Source organism: Peromyscus maniculatus, chromosome 5 (genome assembly GCF_049852395.1).
Source record: "Peromyscus maniculatus bairdii isolate BWxNUB_F1_BW_parent chromosome 5, HU_Pman_BW_mat_3.1, whole genome shotgun sequence".
NCBI lineage: Eukaryota > Metazoa > Chordata > Mammalia > Rodentia > Cricetidae > Peromyscus > Peromyscus maniculatus.
Window position 1 is genome coordinate 64,520,892 of NC_134856.1, and position 19,243 is coordinate 64,540,134.

The 19,243-nt window shown below is 45.3% G+C and overlaps 1 pseudogene; it reads left to right on the top strand.

Annotated features, from left to right (window-relative positions):
* The window catches only part of LOC102917001 (large ribosomal subunit protein eL36 pseudogene), a 29,713-nt pseudogene extending 13,429 nt beyond the window's left edge, over window positions 1-16,284 (top strand).
* Window positions 16,285-19,243: the final 2,959 nt, after the last annotated feature.

The window sequence follows — 19,243 nt, forward strand, 5'->3', positions numbered from 1 at the left end:
ACTTATTTATTTCATTGATAGTAGATGAGTCCTGTGCAATTGCTAAGGTCAGAGTGTGAGACACACTGGCTTCTAACTGTGCTGCGAGGGAATGCTGACAGATTTCCAACTGGTAGGCACAGTGCTGAAAGCTTTACATGTAAACAAGTTGCATTATCTACCTACACACACACACACACACACACACACACACACACACACACACACACACACACACGGTAGGGTAGGCGACAGAGAATAGTATGCTCTCAGTCAGGTGAGTCTTAGGAAACTTCTCTATGAAGGTGGCATTTGAGCTACACTATAAATATGCTCTGATAAGAAAGGGGGCAGACATTACATTTGGAGAGTAAGTGGATGTTAGAAGCCATAGCACGTTGTGCCATCATTGTGATGAGGAAAAAGATGATGGATATGAAAACAGTTTATTCTGCCAATCAGTTCCTGGTAGCAGAACTAGCTCAAAGCATTTCACATGAATTATCATTTTAAACACTCACACAGTCTTTGTGAAGTACATAGTATATATGCATGTGCTTTCTATTGCTGTGTACCCCAAAACTCAGTGGTTTAAAACAATGCCATTATTTAGCTCATGATGCTATGTGGGTTAGTAATTCAATCTGGATACATCCATGGCTCATCTGGGCTCCCTGGGGAGTCTGTGGTCAGCTGCTGGCCGGGGGCTGATGGTCCAGAATGGCCTCAGCTGCGCTGGCTCCACATGGTGTCCCAGCCGCAGCATTCCAGGGTAAATGTCCTCAGTGGACAGTTTTCTAGAAGGAGGGGGAGCCCACTAGGTTCTTGCAGCCTGGAGTGGGAACCCACACACAACCATTTATGGAGTTTTTCTGGTTACAGGACAGCCCAGATTCGTGGGAGCAGTAACAGTGTCAAGTCACGTGATAACAGAGTGTAGTCTCAACTTGATAGGTGAGAAACTGAGGTTTGGCCTGAGAGAGACTCTAACAAGTGAGAGGTGGTCTATGCTTCAAGCTGTGAGACAGCAAAGCCTGAGCTCGTGCCTCTGTGCTTCTCCTTAATAAGAGAGTTCTGTCATTGTCTTGGTTAATCTTGTGCACTTGATACAGCCTAGAGTTATCCGGGAAGAGGAACCTCAGTGAGAACATGCCTCCATCGGACTGCCTGTAGGCAGGCCTGTAGTGCCCTGTCTTGATGAATTGTTGATATGGGAGGGTGCAGCTCAATGTGGGCAATGCCACATCTGGGCAAGGTGGACCTGAGTTGTATAAGAAAACAGGGTGAGCCAGCGTGAGGAGCAAGCCAGTGCTCCTCGATGGTCTCTGTTTCAGTTCCTGCGAGGTGAAATAAACCCATTCTACCCCACGTTGTTTGGGCCATGGTGTTTATCACAGCAACAGAAAGCAAATTATGATGTTCATCTTTGTATAAATGCTGCTGCATTCAGGCAAATCATCTGAGATTTTCTTGCTATGAAATAATGCTTGCCCAGCCCTTCTGGTTTCTGTAACAATAGTTTTGAAGTTCTCATTCGTGATATGTTATCAAATGTCTGATTGTCAGTTGTCTAATCACAAGGACAAAATTTTACCTGGCATGTAGAGTCACAGGGCTTATGAGGTCAGACACCATAAGCATGAAGCTCCTAAGTCCCACAGGTGTATGCATTTGTTGGTACTCACAGAGTTAGAAGCTTCATTGATTGTAAATTTTACCTAACATGAAAAAAGCATTGCAAAATCATGTTAAACTTTAATGTTATGCATAATGATGTGTTTGGGAGAAATGTACTACATTCGTAACAGACTTTGAAATCAATTGTAAAACCAACATCGGGAGATAGGTAGGCAAGAGTTCAGTAAATAGATATACAATAACCTAAGCAACATGCACAAGAGAATCTAGATTGACACCACATTGCACACTGCTGGGTCTTTGGAGGTGTGAGAGAATTTTCATACTTAACACTTGGAGAGCAATAATTAAGCTCGTGTTTTGAAACTAAAGTTAGAACATAGACTCTCGCTTCTCAGCTGTGGACTCTAGAGAAGCATACAGAACATTCTCTTCCTCGCCCCCACCCCCACCCCACTGTTAACTGGCAGAGACATTGAATTGTAATTTGTAGATGGTGAGATAGATGTGCAGTGGTGTTAAATAAACAGGAACAAGCAGGGACTCTCCCCAAAGTCCGGCAGCTGAACTGGTGAGCATTTTCCATGTAGATATGTTAATGGCTTCAGTCCACAGTGGCGGGCCTCAGAATTCTTACAGCACCACTTAAATGCAGAATAATGTGTTTTGGGGAAGTGTACTGTGTTTGTAGCAAACTTGGAAATCAATTGTAAAACCAACATGGGATGATAGGTGGGCAAGGGTTTATAACTAATTCCTTCAAAACTCCGTTGACTCTTTTTAACAAATGGACCTACATATCTATTGAACACTCAGGTCTTCCTTTATTGAATTTAGAATGAGATAATTTATGTGAATTGTACATTATCTCTTTTAAAGAAAAGTTTAGTACATATGAAATAATACAGACATTTAGTCATTTAGAAGCAATGTATTTTTTAGGAAAACATCTATGCACCAAGATAAAAAGATGACTATTACAGTCCCATTTAAGCCAGTTAATAAAAAAAATCACAAGAAATAGTTAAATATAGATAACCATGTCTTTTCTTCAGTCTTAAAAGGGCATGAAGTGCATAATGAAAAATGATAAACTTGATAATACCTCGTTAAGTGAAAGAAGATACCACACACACACATACATACACACACCAAACACACACCACACATATACACATACAACATACACACCCACATACATCACACATATAACACACATACATACACACACACGTCACCTGTTCCCCAAGACTATTAAAAGGAACTGTCCAAAGCTAAGAAAAGAGACGGAGGCTAGTTGTGGTTGCCAAGGGCTGGAGGGTGGTAAGAAGGGAGACAGCTGGGAGGTCCTGGCTTTCTTTGTGAGATTATGGAAATGCGTTAATTGTGTCCTTGATGATGACGGGGCATCCCTAGGCATGAAGATGAGGGAAAAAATGTTGAATTCCATGTTTCAGATTATTAAATCTATGACACATTCCAACAAAGGTGGTAGAAATGAAAGTCTTTGTTTAAAAATTCAGATACAATGAAAATGCTAACATGCAAATGTTTTCAATTCCTTTTGAAAATTTGAAAAATTATACTTTTGTATAGTGTGTGGTGTATGTGTGTGTGTGTGTGTGTGTGTGTGTGTGTGTGTGTGTGGTGTATTTGTGTGTGTATATTGTGTGTGTGTGTGTGTTTGTGTGTGGTGTATGTGTGTATCCACTTACAAGTGTGCCACAGCATGCTTGTGGAGACCAGAAGATAACTGATGACCATCACTCCTCTCCTTTCTCCATATGGGGCCTGAGAACCAAACTCATCCTGTGAAGCTTGGTGGCAGGAGCCCTTTTCTTGATGAGCCACCTCACCAACCCTTGATCCTGTCATTTCAGTTCACATGGTTTTCCTTGAAAATAGCCTTGCAGACATAGCACCTCTCTGTGGAAATTATATGTCTTAGTTAGAGTTACTATTGCTATGAAGAATGCCATGACCAAAAGCAAGTTGGGGAGGAAAGGGTGTATTTGGCTTACACTTCCACATGAATAGTCCATCACTGAAGGAAGTCAGGGCAGGAACCTGGAGGCAGGAGCTGATGCAGAGGCCATGAAGGGGTGCTGCTCACTGGCTTACTCATCGTGGCGCTGCTCAGCCTGCTTTCTTATAGAACCCAGGACCACCAGCCCAGGGGTGCCACCACTCACAATGGACTGAGCTCTTCCCCATCAATCACTAAGTAAGAAAATTACCTATAGGCCTGCCTACAGCCCCATCTTATGGAAACATTTTCGTAGTTGAGAATCCTTCCTCTCAGATGACTTTAGTTTGTGTCAAGTTGACATAAAACCATCCAGCACATCCTATCAGAGCTAACATTTTAAAGGAGGCAGTCTGTCTTCCATCGGAAAAAATGTTTTTGCATGCATTCTACTATTCAAATGTGTTTTTAATCTGGATAAATCTGTAGGATTATTTAAAAACTAAAAGTTGTGGTCAGGTGACTATCCATATTCATCAAAATGGAACCAAAGGAAAGAAAGACATGTGATTAAATGGAAACAATTTTGTCTTATGGTAGAATAGGCAAGCCACCTAAATTATAATGATGTTAAGCATGAAAAACACATTATTATAATTCTGTATGCAAACCTATCACTTGAGTTGGCTGACAGCATCTATTGTTCATTTAAGAAAAGTTAAATGTTAGCTAAATGTTAGCTCCTTTGTTTTCCTGTGTCCTAACTCTCTGTTATTTATTCCAACAAAGGCTTATCTGGATGGAGATCAAGAAATGGTTCGCATGGAGAAAACTGAGAGCAAAGATATAGCAAGGTGGGTTAAACTGCTAAAACCCTTCATCAGAGTGACTCCACACAAAGGAGGAAGCCTGAGGAGGGACTCTGCAAAATCCATCAGTACCCAGAGAGGCTACAAATAGCTCAGTGTCAGCGCCTCAGACCTGTGTCTCCCCTGGTGATGCTTCTCCAAGGTTTGCTCAGTGATGTCAAGGCAGCTTCCCTGAACTTCCTGGAAGTTTTACAAAGTAGCTCACTAGAGACACAGAAAACATCTGAGGCCTGAGCCAACGACATTCCTCTGTGGTAACTGACTCCGGCTTTGCTTTTTATTTTTCTTAATTGGAGTTGTACACTGTTAACGATTTGCAGTTAAGAAGACAAGCAAAATATGAAAGTTTAAAGATAAGCCACGAGTAGGAAAGCCATCGTGTGTGTGTGTGTGTGTGTGTGTGTGTGTGTGTGTGTGTGTGTGTGTGTGTGTGTTGTGTGTGTGTGTGTAGATACTAGAAGTCACAGTGGATGTCTTCCTTTATCACCCTATACCTGTTTTGAGACATTGGCCTCTCTCTCCCTCCCTCCTCCCCTCCCTAGAACTATTGGCTAGGCTGGGCTGCCACTGAACTCCAGGGAGCTTCTGGTCTCCACCTCCCCAGTGCTAGAATTACAGGAACAAGCCTTATAGCTCCAGGCTTCATGGTGGATGCTGGGGCTGGAACTCAGGTCTTCACACCCTGAAAGCAGGCGCTTTACTGACTGAGACATCTCTCTAGCCCAGTCACCATGTTTAACCGCAGTGTAGAGATGAGCAGAATTTTCCACTCGAGGTAACCTTTTAAATGAGCTTTGCAGTATGAAAATTCCTCCAATTAAAAGTCTTATCGGTGTTTATCAATGAATGCTTAATTATATGAATGCCTGAGCAAGGTATGGCCCATACCATCCAGGAAGAGGATATCATTCCCAAATGGATAGGCTAAAAGGTGAAAGACGACCTCCAGTGTTACTTTTCCCCCAAATCCAGTTCTTTTTTAATGATGAGCATTTGTTCGCGGGTTTCTTTTTGTGTCCTCCAACTCTGTTCTCCAGACCCGCTCAGTGTGACCACCAAACCTGCACCTCAGACAAAATCTTATTCTGGGTTATTCCATGGCGTCTGATCCTGCCGACTTCTTGCTGGCTGAGAAAGCCCGGACTCTGGGGGAGGTTTTTTTTTGGGGGGGGGAGGATCAGGGGAAAAGCGTATGCCCTTCTTGACAAGCCATTCTAGGTTGGGTGTCCCTGAAACTGTGTGGGGGTGGTGTCCCTTTAAACACAAGGAAAGGGCAAATCCCGCTGTTATCCTTGACCCTCTGACAAAATAGTCAGCCCTGTTTGTAAAAGAGCCAAGTAATTAAAAGTCTCCCAGGGCTGTGGTGAAATAGGGCAGGTAGAAGCCGCTCCTGGAGGCCCGTTCTTTTACGGCCTGCTCTTTTGTGTTTTCTCTCTATTTTGTTTTCTTCTTTATTCCAATTTTTTCAGGCCAGAGTGCCCCTCCTGCTCTGCCTTTCTGCTGGCTCGTGAGCCGGAGGATCAGAGCCCCTGGGCTGCTCCCCCAGCTTCATGGCCTTCTTGAGCCATCAGCTTCCAGCCCAGAGTCACCCCAAACCCCTAAACAGATTGCCCCCTTTAATTCCAGGCAGACATGGATCCTGCTACAAAGGGAAGCGGGGAGACAGTTTCCAGCATGAGGCTTGTATTTCTATTTCTTCACGACAGCACAGAGGGAGACCTTGGGTGCTCTCCTGAGCTGCCACAGGGCTACCCTGCTTCCCATTTAACCTGAAACAACTGGGTGGAGGCCTCCAGTCCTGGCCACCCTTCATTCTCACTTCTCCAGTAGATGCTAGATTTCGAGGTTGTCCTAACTACCTCTGTCGCTGAACCTTAGGGTAACCACTTGATAAACAGAGAATTTTTTTCTCATTGTATGTGTATGCATGCATGTGTAGGTGCGTGTGTGTGTGTGTGTGTGTGTGTGTGTGTGTGTGTGTGTGTGTGTGCCTATTGAGGCCAAGGGACAATGTTGAGTGTCATTCCTCAGGCTCTGTCTGCTTTTTGGTTGGTGTTGGTTGGTTGGTTGGTTTAGTTTGGTTTGTTTGTTTGTTTTTGACATAGAGTCTGTCACTGTTGTTTAGCCTAGACTGGCTGGCCAGTGAACCTCAGCCCTGTCTCTACCTTCCCAACAAAGGGATATAAGTGAATACACCCATGCTTGGCTTTTAAAGAAATTTATTTATTGAGAATTACGTACACGTGTACATTGTATTATAAACACATCCATGTTCCATGTCTCTCCTCCAACTATCTATAGATTTTCAACACATTCCCTTTTCAACTTCTTTCCTTCCTTCCTTCCTTCCTTCCTTCCTCCCTCCCTCCCTCCCTCCCTCCCTTCCTCCCTCCCTTCCTTCCTTCCTTCCTTCTTTCCTTCCTTTCTATCCAACTGCATCAAATTTATTCTGTCTGTGTGTACACTGGTGTGGCATGCATCATCCACTAGGGAGCATACATACCCGCTAGCAGCCACATCCTAGCTTTTTAAACATCTGAGTCCCGGGAGACCTGACTCAGTCCTCATGTCTGCACAGTAAGTGCTGTGTTGACTGAGCCATCACTCCAGCCCTTGTTTGTTATTTCTTGAGAAACAGTCTCATGTAGCCCAGGTTAGCCTCAAAATATATGATCTTCCATGACTGTTGGAACATGCTCCATGAATGAAGCTCCATGTGAGGAGAATTCTGGTTGCTTGTGAAAAAGCTTTAAGAGAACAGTGCAAGAGTCTTGTGCCCTCAGCCCTCCAAGCACAAAATTGTTCCTGGGATTTGCTTTCATGCCCCTCCCAGGTGTAGTAAGTAGGAGTGGGTTTATTTCAGATCATCTGGCTACTCAGACGGTGTTTCCAAGCACAGTTGCCCTCATGACTATGTACAGCTTGAACTCATGTGAACTTTGTTCATATGACCTTGTTTAAACCTCAGACTATCCCTGGAATATGAATTGTCTGACGACCTGAATAAACTTAGCTACTGTATGAGACTTTAGTCTGCCTCATTTTTAGGCTCCACTCTCCCAGGCTCATGCTGCCAATGACAGCAGTAATGCTTCCTACCTCTACCTCTTAAGTGCTGGGATTACAGGTGTGCTGCTACATGAAATAAAGTGCTGTGCTAGAGACTGAACCAGGCTTCCTGCATGTTAAGCAAGCGCTCTACCAACGGAGCCGCAGCCCCAGCCCTCCCTCTAATTTGAAGAGTTCCCAGAGTTCTACTCGGTAAAGCAGTCTCTGCTGTTGAGTCACCATTGAACTCTCATAATGAAAGCGGTTCATGACTAACCGTACCGTCCATCTATCTCTTAGTGGTACAAGGAAACCAAAGAATACCTAAGACTTGTTACCAGACAGGATGGACTTGAATATGTTATGCCATCCAGTAGCAGCATGAACCTGAATACATCTTTTAACATCTCTAAGCCAAAGTTCCCTGCTGTAATCGGCAGGCACACACACACACACACACACACACACACACACACACACACACACACACACACACTAATGTATTCTAGATTGTGAGAATGGAACAGTAGATGACTTAATGGCATGTTTATGTCTACTGTCACATCCATGCAGCATTTTGTCTATGAAATGTCCCAGGCTGTCTTAGTTAAGGTTTCTATTGCTGTGACAGGACATCATGACCATGGCAACTCTTATAAAGGAAAACATTTAATTGAGGTGGTGGCTTACAGTTCAGAGGTTCAGTTCATTATCATCATGGTGAGGAGCATGGCAGCATGCAGGCAGATATGGTGCTGGCTACATCTTGATAAAAAGGCAACAGGAAATAGACTATCTCACTGGTCATGGCTTGAGCATCTATATACCCTCAAAGCCCACCTCCACAGTGACATACTTCCTCCAACAAGACCATACCTACTCCAACAAACCCACACCTCCTAATAATGCCACTTCCTTTGGGGGCCATTTTCTTTCAAACCACACAGACCTTTTCTTCAGTGACTCCTATTGTAGCACACTGCTGGATGTTGTTCTTGAAAGTAGGTTAAAATAACAATGCACTACTTTGCTTCGTCCAACCACAAGTTTAAATGGGTTAGTTAATTAACTCATTTCCTTCAATTTGTGCTCCTCTCAAGGCTGGTTCCTCAAGGCCATTGCCTAGCCACAGTACTTCAAGGCTCTGCACCCTCCTCCTACTAACATCTAGAGGCAGAAGAAGATAGTTCCTCCACCTTGTACAGCCTCCTTGTCTCTGTGAGAAAAGTTTCCCTAGAAATCCTTCACCAGGTTCGCTTCACTGTCCCTTGGATGGAATCACACTTCCTGCCAACATATGTGTCCACGAGAGTGAGAAGAAGAGGATCAGATAGATTAATCTGCCAACAAAAGCCTTTCTGGTATAAAAGGTAGGATTTCCAGTTCAGTGAGAAATCTGTGTCCTGTCAGGAAATGTGCCATAGGTAGATGTAGGATGCGCTTGTGTGATCTGAGTTCCAGCCAAGGATGTCACACAAGACCACTGCGTGGATATGGAAATACCACATTCCTGTCCTTTTTTCCATAAGTAAAATGGTAGCATTGGCTTTTGGGAGAACAAGGTCCTTTCTAATTTTTGTCATTTGGTTTAGTTAGCATCAGTCCAAAACACTGTGACCCTAAACTCACACAGATATCCTCCCATTTTTCATGATCTATGTTATATCTGATACACAGTTTTTAAATGATGGTGAATAAATAGAGGACAGTGGAATAAGTCAGAATCCCTATGGCCAATCCTATAACCACTGCTTATGAATTCCATCACTGCCATTAATCAAAATAAAAGCTCTTTGCAAGATATGGTGAGTAGAGTGCAGTTGACAAACTTCTGAGACTGAAAAGGGGGTTATAAAAAAAATTACTTCAGGGGTTGGGGATTTAGCTCAGTAGTAGAGTGCTTGCCTTGCCAAATACAAGGCCCTGGGTTCGGTCCTCAGCTCTGGGAAATTTAAAAAAAAAATCATACTTCATGGGCTGGGGAGATGGCCTTGTAGGTAAAGTGCTTTCTGTCTAAGCATGTGCATTAAGTTAAGATCCCCAGAACTCACATAAGAAGCAGGGCATGGAAGGTACATGCTTGAAATCCCAACACTGGGATGAGTAGAGACAGGAGGAAACTCCCACCCTCAGGCTCCCTCGCTAGCCAGTAACTGAAATCAAGAACTTCAAGTTCAATGAGAGACCCTGATTCAAAACTTAGACTCAGAGCAGTGGAAGAAGACATCAAATCTGTATGGGAGAGTACACACACACACACACACACACACACACACACACACACACACACACACACGCTCCCCCACACACATGCAGTTGTACTTCAGGGTCTTTTAGATGTTAGTTCAGGATATAGGGAACTCTTCTTAGTAAGTTTTCTATCCCCTGATAATAGGTTTCTCTGCCAATGTAGGAAGCCAGATCAAGCCAAATTGGAAAAGTATAACAACAGGTTTATTTGAGAAAAGCAACTCCAGGGTGGGTTTTCCTTCCCAGAGATGGAGGCTGGAGAAGCCATGCCCACAAACAAAAGCAGGGAAACTTTATAGGTTGTAGGCGATAGGTGATGATGTATCTGCCACAAGCTGGGTCTGTGCCCAAGTATAGTCAAAAGCTGAGCACTTTAGGTGGGGACTTGGGTGGAGGCAACTTCAGGGGAGGAAGCTGCAGTAGCCTCCAACAATGTGCAACTGGGGTGTGTGTGTGTGTGTGTGTGTGTGTGTGTGTGTGTGTGTGTGTGCGCGCGCGCGCGCGCGCGCGCGCGCGCACGCACACACACACACACTTTCCTTTGTTTGGAGACTCTCTGAGTGGGCAGGATTTTCAGAGGGTTTTCTGGGTCATGCAGGGGCGAGCTGGAGTTTCCAACTAAACAGTTCTCATCCCTTAAACTTGTTTCTGTATCTTTTCCTTGCTCCTGGGAAGAGGATTGTGTAAAAAGGAAAGGTGTTGCTTTCACCTATGCCTTCTTCCAAATTAATTCTACCTCGTTCACTGTTTACAAATCATCTTCACACACTAAGTTCAACCTGTGGAAATGTGCAGATAGATTTCATGAACGTGCGAAGTTGATAAGTGGCGATATAACCAGACATCACCAGGCAAGTTGGCCACTCTAATTTGTCATTGTCGTTGTGTACAAGTACAACACACACACACACACACACACACACACACACACACACACACACACACACACCCCAGTTGCATATTGTACAAGTGTACAAGTATTGGTGGCCTTGGGGGCGGGGGTAACCTAGTGATCAAGTTTCCTTAGATTTTCTCTAGCAAGTGGTGAGGGTGTCATTTCTTTGACCAGCAGAATGCGAGTGGAGGAAGTCAGGTATGACATCACATACTTCATAGAGATCCTTCATGGACCATCTACAATGGTCCGTCTTCATGGTCAGCTCGATCGGATTAGAATTACCATGAAAACACATTCAGTCTGTGAGCATGTTTCCGAAAGGTTTACCTGATGAAGGAAGACCCACCCCGAGTATGGGTGTGCCACATGGCTGGGGTGACAAAGGGATGAAGGGAGGCTGGATACCCAGAAAAGCTGGGACTGGGTGGTTCGTGCAGATCCTGCTGGAGTGGTGCCAACAAGACGATGACCCGGAAACTGAGTGCATTTATTATGTTCAGCATAAGGAGGCAGATTTGCTCCTTTGGGGGCGGGGGGAGTCTCTGTTGGGAGAAGTCTCTGGTTTCGACCCTGAGGGAGGAGGAGGCTGCAGTTGCTAGCTTTTGCTCTCGCTGTTAACATCCTTACACACACACCAGAGGAAGACACTGGCAAATAATTCCCATGGGTCTGAGGCCTTAGAGTCCTTGCTAATAATACACATTCACTCAGAACTTCCATCCACTCCTTCCACATTCTCTCCAGGCTTCCTCCACCCCCTACATGGGTGGCACCATACCACAGACTGGAGTCTTGCATTCATCTCTCTGTTTCTTGATTACAGATACACCGTACCTGCCTTTTCCACCATACTGGACCATATTCCTTCTTGATCTACCAGCTAAAGTAAATCATTGCTCCCAAAGTTGCCTTTTCTCAGGCATTTGGTCATAACAATGAGAAAGTCACCAATACAGGTAGTAACTTGGGAGAACGCTAAGGACCATGCATTGCTCAGTGGTGAGTGAGAGGCTTACGTTTTGGCTTTCGTGTACATATGTGTGCCTCTATATACACACATTTGTGTTTTGGGGCTGAGACTAGAAACCATGGGATACGGGGATATGAAGAACAAGTGCCTTTGCATGTCATTCTAGGGTGGACATTCTAAAATCCCAGGTTCCTAAAAAGAGCAGCTCAGGTGACATTAACTGGCATATGCGCTGAGGATGATTTCTGAATACCATCTTCAGCACAGCTGCAGAAGAAAAGTCACCAAGTGACACCCAGTGTGAATTACAGCTGTTCATCATTGTGATGAATGTCATCATGCAGAAACAGCATATGAGCCCTTCACCACCTGCAAAAGGTTCTATGGAGACAGAAAGGCTGTGTTGGCCAGCTTTCTGTAACCGTAACCGTGTCTGAGATGATCAGCTTAAAAAAGGAAAGATTTATTTTGGCTCACAGTAGAGGCAAGGGCCTGTGGCCAGGCGGGTATGGAAGGAAGGTATGTGGGGCAGAGTCACTTATCCCATGGCCAAAAGCAAAGGACAAAAAGAGGCATGAGCTGAGCTCCCATGATTTCTTTGGAGGGTACACCCAATGGCCTAAGACTTCCTTTTAGATCTGGTCTCTTACAGGTCCAATTAACTTCTAATATTGCCATGAGCTGACCATAAGGGCCTTAGACGACACCAATGCCCCAGCAGTGGAGTCACAGAAATAGACCACAGGGTCTGGGTGTTAACTGAGTGTCACCACAATTAGATCAGATGAGGCTCACCCTAGGGCAGCCTGCCTTGGGGACACTCGGGGCTTGGGGACATTCCACTCCTCACTATCCATTGTCTGTAGAAAACATTCAGAAGTTTCTTTATGTGTCCTTTATTCCTTCCTCCCTTCCTCCCTCCTTCCTTCCCTTCTTCTGACTTTTAATTCTCTGACATTAATTTGGTAGAATGATCAAGTTTGACTGTCCCCTTCCTGGTGGGAAAAGGTCCTGCAAAGAAACCCTTGTAAAAAATAATCAAACCACATCTCCTTCTTGGAGAAGCTCCCTGGGCAGTCCACATGTCTCCGCATCCGCAGCTGTCTGTCACATTCTTTGTTATCATCCCCCTAGTTAGCTTTTATTCTCTTTCTCCTCTCTGGTCATTTTTCTGCTCATTAGCTACCTGAGCTTGGGGTGGGCAAGAAATGAGACGGAGTTTTAAGGCTGTCAAACTGAAGTCTGATTAACAGCCACTTGGCGGTACAATGGGCAGAGAGGAGAAAATGAAATTTTATATTTGGTAAGAGTAGTCACTGGAGTTGAGAAATTAGTCTTCACCACCTTTTCTTCCCCAGATATTAGTGATGTCTGTGACACAGGCTCCCACTGTGGATAAATAGGGGCTCAAAGAATCACAGACCCAACCCCTTCCTATCAACCCAGCCCCGCAAACTGTGGAAGTGGTGTAGCCTCATTCATGGGGGTCACAGTGCTCATAAAAAGCAACACAACACTGTAGCTGCTCATTGATTGAAGGACAATTTTAAACAGATTTATCATCTAGACTTATCTATTGAAAATGGTCCTTTCCTTGAAAATGAGAAAGATACTTTTCACTTCTGTCTCCGGGGCCAAGCTCCAGTGCTGATGTGGAGATGATTCTGACTTGATATTGGCTTATTTAAGTGAGTATTTTATGACTTCCTGGGCTAAAGATTTAAATTTCAAAATTTCATCATTAGGCATTCCCACATTTAGAAATATTCCTATTTCAGAAGTGGGGTAGAACTCAGTTGGTAGAGGACACAAAGCCCCAAATTCAGTCTCTAGAACACACCCAACACCCTGGAGTAGAGGCAGAGAAATCAGGTTTTCAAGTCCATCCTTTGCTAGATGGGTGGCTTAAAACAGGGAAGGAGAGAGAGAGAATCGTGTTATTGTGCATATTACACCGGATAATCACCTTGAGTCTCTGAAGCATCTATGAGGCAAACACAGGAAGCCAACACCTGCTGTGCAGCCAAGAATAAATGATTTGCCAGTCACTGGACCTCAGTTCTTGTCATCCCAGAGGTTCTAATGTCAACAACCCCTGGGCCCAGGCAGAACCTTCCACACAGCCTTTCATTTCTCTGCTTCTGTCTGTTCCTGGTACCGGCGCTTTTGTGTTCTCTCTCCGGCCAGAGACATTGCAGGAACTGCACGGGAAAGATCTTCTGTCCTTCTCTTTCTGTCTGTGTGAACAACTAAGGCTGACTGGGTGGGGCCAGGAGAAGGTGCAACTCCGGGGTGTGTGCTGTTCTGTCAGACCCTCGAGGGAAGGGATGCTCTTTCCATCTGTGCTGGCTGCAGCTATCTGGAAAAAAAAAAAAAAAAGCATTTCTCCTGGATGCCGCCAAGGTCTCCTGGCTCTCTGTCAAAGCAGCTCTTCCTCTGGATGCTCGCTGTACCCTGGAGACTCCCTGTTAGCCGTGTTGGCTATCACAGATGTGAGTCGGAAAGCAGCTGCGAGAAGGAGCAGACAGCAGGACTCAAGGGCTTACTGCCCCAACACTAGCTGCATGGGTTTTTTTTTTTTTTTAAATATATATTTTAGAAATTAAGCTGAACATTAGAGAATGCAACGTGCTAACTTTTCAGGGCTTGGCAGGGCTGGCCTGACACTGGCTTCTGTTTGTAGAAAAGAATAAGCGAGATCAGCAGCCCCTTGGGCACCTCCCCCAAAGCCTGCCTGGTTCTTGACAGCACAGTAGAAAGAAGAAAAGGGGAAAGTTACTTAAATGCAAGGGTTTCCAGTGACTCGCAGCTTTGGGAGCTGAGGACCCACTGCAGGAGGGAGAGGAAAGGAAGTGTGGGACAGCCCACACTGCCCACAGTGTGTCCGATTGTGTAAATTCCCAGCCCCTTCTTGGCGCCCCTCGCCAGACAAACAAGGATGAGAACTACCCCTGAAGCCTGGACACTGTGAGTTCGGGTGTCTGTGGAATAGCTTCACAGACGGTGATGCTCCAGCATTTCAGTGAGCTGTGCTGGGATTACAGGCCTGCCTGCCTGCAAGCCAAGATCGCTGCTAACAGCTGGAGTGGAAGCCCTCCCTGCCTCCCACCTCCCTCCCTTCTCCCACTGGAGACCTCCTGAAAGGGGAGTCTAAAATTACTGAATGTCTTCTGGGGTAAAGAACTTTTACTTTTCCAGACTGAACTGCCAAAGACCTACGGAAATTAAAGAAAGAGAAGAGAAGGCGCGTCTCTGGGTCTGGGAAATAGCTAGCATTTCTTTCATTTGGTGACTGTGTGGTTATTAAGCCAGGGTGTCAAGTTTTCCGAAGCATTATTTATTTACCTTGGCACTCAGAGCCAGAACACTGAGCAGATGACTGAAAATCTGGTGTGAGGAAAGGGGTAACAGGAGGAAGCAAAGCACCCCGAGAGAACTGGGTTCCCAGACTCTCCCCAGAGGAGGCCAACAGGGATGTTACCTCATCGCAAAGAAGTCATTAAAACATAATTGGGTGCCCCGCAGATGACAAGCTCATGGTCAGCGGCATCTAAGTTCACTTACAGTGAAAGTTAAAATCAAAACAAATAGCGCATTCCAAGCAGAACCAGACTAGAGTACAATCCTGGAAAAGGGTGTTGGGAGAATTTTGAGTATTTTAGTTTTAAGTAAGACAGAAAGGGGGAGATGGAGAGAGGAAGGGAGAGAGGAAAGAGGGGGAAAGAAAACGGGGAGAGAGAATGGAGGACTAGGTGGATGGAGAGAAGGGGAGGAGAGATGGGAGGAAAAAGGGAAGAAAGGCAAGAAAAATAGGGACAGAGGGAGGGAGGGACAGAGGGAGGGAGGGGCAGAGGGAGGGAGGAAGGAGGAAGGAGGAAGGAGGAAGAGCAACTGGAGGGAGGGAAGGAGATAGAGAAGGAGGGAGGGAGGAATAGAGGAAGAGAGGAAGGGAGAGGAAGGAGGGAGAGAGGCTCTTTGTTTCAGAGAACACACAGTTATCAGGGAAGCTGTGAGGCCCTTGCTTCACACATAGAACGTTTTCATGGAAACGCGGCAAGGCTTAGCTGCTCAGGAGTGTTTACTGGTGCTATTCCCAAACCTCTTTTCTGGAATATCCGTAGCCCCCTGGGAACCTCGGCTGCATAGAGTGGCGCCTGCATATACCCCACATCAACCAATGATGTGAGTTGCTCCTTCACCACCCTGTGGCAATAGCCAATTCCTATAAACTATGCTCCGAAAATGGAATGGGGGGCAGAGGGCCCAACTGACCTTGGGTATATGTACAGTATGGTAAACTGTGTCCTGTAGGTGAACTTACAGATGAAATTATCTATCTACCACTTTATGCTAGCAGGAAGGACACACTCAGTGAACAAAGGCACAAATCACCCAAACCTGTCAACCAACACAGAAAGACCACCTATGCTCCACCCCTAGCAACCAACTCCGCTTCCTCCCAGACCCCATTAAAAAAGGCCCCAAGCCGTAACTATGGCCCTCAAGCAAGCTGCCTCAGTGGGCCACTGCTGTCTTGCATTGATTCTGCTCTGCACTGTTCTTTGCCAATCTGTAGACACTCCTTCAGTTCTTGGACAAAGACACCAAGAACCTGGAAACATCTGTTCTAAATGGTGACCTCAAGTCACATGTGGACAAAGGTTGAATGTTCTTGAGCCAGGATTTTGTGGCCCTTCTTCCTACAGAGTCCCCATATCCAACCTGCCCACGCCAAGTCTTTGGAAACAGCATCACTCTAAGCTCCACAGCTTTCCAATCCTTTCAAAATGCTTATCCATAGAATAACATTCAGAAATGTTTGAGTGGATAGTTATTAAGTAAATACTATACAGAGAGTTATTTTTTACCTAATTATGGGATGGAACAGAAGACAAAGGAGTTATACCACCAGCCAATGGGATTAGCTAATTTGAGTACATATTCTATACTTAATTTTCCACATTTCTGTATTTCCCAGCTAACTGGTTATCCCTTTGATCATTAATTTAAGAACTGAGTGCATGACTACCACATGCCTACAATGTACCAGAGGAATGATGGCCTCTGTCCTGTAGCCAGCTGGGGAAAGAGAGATTTGTACCACACAGTTGTACAGGACACTGCACTGTGGGGCACATGGCTTCCCCAGCAGGGAGATTTTTCCAAAGAAAGAGATCCTGTGCTTTGTCTGAAAGGCAGAGTCCAGAGGGACAGAGGCCACCCAAAACACTGTGGTGTCTCAGTTGTGGTGTCTTAGCTTCACTTAGGTTACGATTGATGTGATAAAACATCCTGACCAAAAGCAACCTCAGAAGGAAAGAGTTTATTTCTCCTTACAACTCTCAGGTCACAAACCATCAATGAGGGAAGTCAGGGCAGAAACTCAAGGCAGGAACCTGGAGGCAGGGATTGAAGCAGAGGCCACAGAGGGATTCTGTTTACTAACTTGCTACTCATAGCTTGCTCAGCCTTCTTTCTTACCATCCAGAACAACCTGCCGGGGGTTGGCACTTACCACAGTGTTCTGGAGCCTCTCACGTCAACAAGAAAATCCACTACAGGCCAATCATAAAGAGGCATTTTCTCAACTGAGAGTCCCTCTTCCCAAATGACGCTCGCTTGTGTCAAGATGACAAAACACTAGCCAGGACGTGCAGATACAGCGTCTTGTTGCACACACTGCAGCATGTGGACTAGGATCCAGTCGTGATCAGACTAACCCAGCCGAGAAGGCTATTCTTCCGTGTGCACAGTGCTCACTGCATGTCAGTTACCTGGCATATTGCTCCAGTAAAGATTCCGGTTCAGTAGTTCCAGGTGGGGCCTGGGATCCTGCTTAGCTAACGGTCACTCAGGAGAAGTTTCTGACTTGAGTGAGTCCTAGTTAGTATGTGCTGTTGTTATCTTGGTTCCAGTAACCTCAGAAGACGGAACCTCAGCTAAAAGATTTGCTTCAATCCAAATGGCCTGTGGCCATATCTATAAGAGAGTGTCTTGACTGATGGGAAGACCCAATTCACTGTGGGAGGTGCCATCCCTAGATGGGCCTGGGCTCTGTAAGGAATGTAGCTCAGCTTAAGCCAGACAGTAGGCAAGTAATCAGCATTCCCTGGCAGTGTCTGCTTCAAGCTCCTGCCTTGAGTTCCTGCCCCAATGTCTTTGAATGGTGGTCTGTGACCTGGGCATGGAAGCTAAACCCTTTCCTCAGAGTTGATTTTGTTCAGAGTGTGTTTATCACAGCAACAGCAAAGGAAACTTTAACAGAGGATAACCCTTTGAGTTTGGGGTAGGGGGAGCAGACAATCCACAAGCATCTTGTTCAAATACCTGGGAACCCCAAACCCAGTAAAATATACGGACCAGTTCTTAGGCAAACAGACACAATTCTCAAAGTGTCTAGTACAAGGCCTAAGGAAAGAATGAAGACCAAAACCAAAGCAAAGACAAGACAGCTTCCCTGGTCACCAGGAGAACAGAGCAGCAGAAGGAGCCTGGGCCCACTGACTGGTAAATAGAGCCAAGACAAACAAAGGCTTACAACTACATAAAAACATGTACCCGGAAAACTCTCTCCATGGACATCAAGTAAAAATAAGAAACAGCGGTCATCTAATTCTGTGTAGCAAGTAAAAAAAAAAATCCAGAAAGATATGTGGGTAGTTAGGTAGATGAAAGAAAGAACAGGAAAACTGGAGAGATGCTGTGTAGTTGAAGTAAATATATAGGAAAATTGGGAAGATGCTGTGTAGTTGAAATAAATATACAGGAAAATAAGTAAAGGCATGAAAATAAAAATATGATAGTAACTTTTGGATTAGTTGCATATGACGCAGCTGAAGCAGCGCTAAAGACCAAGTGAGGCTGGAAGGAGGTGGTAGTACAGATAGAATGTTGTTAGGTGTGCTTGAGACACCCATGAGGAAGAAGACCAGAAGAGAAGGAGGAGAGGTAACCTGGTGGAGCAGAATCACCAATGGGGCTGGCTGGCTGGGGTCCAGACAGAGGTGGAGGGCTGTAGGAGCTCGTCCGAAGAGTAAATAAAGGATGTGAAAATAAGCACAGGCCACTTACAGTTGGAGATGAAGGAAGTTTATGGCCAGACGCTTTCTCCCCTGTGAACGAATAATGATTTCTCAAGCACTTACCTAATGTCTTGCAATTCTCTAAGTGCTCATGTGTCTCACATCCATTCCTTACTCCTAAAAGCAGAGACACTAATGCTTTTGAATTTGTTAAACTTCCCAAGTGAGGAGAGTGAACCCAGGCCAGCTCATTAAGTTCCATGTAAAGTCTCATGGTAAGCAAGTGGAAATGGCAGATGCCAATCTAGCCAGTACAGCCTGTGAACAAGGGATGGCTGGCTGAGAGGGGGCTGGAGAGGTGGTCAGACCAGCAGGACCCTAAGGCATCTTCTTTAGGGTTCATTCGTGTGGGATGGTAGCAGGCCAGGCACTTTGCAGAACAACCTCTCAGCCTCTGAAGAGGCTGAGAGAAGCATGTGACCCTGAGACACTACTAACCTTTTCCTTGTGAGGGGACTGCCCTAGTCACACAGGGGGCGCTACAGGGAACTCACGAGTCTCCACAGCTTTTGATCTTTCTGGATCCTTACTCTGTATTTGTTC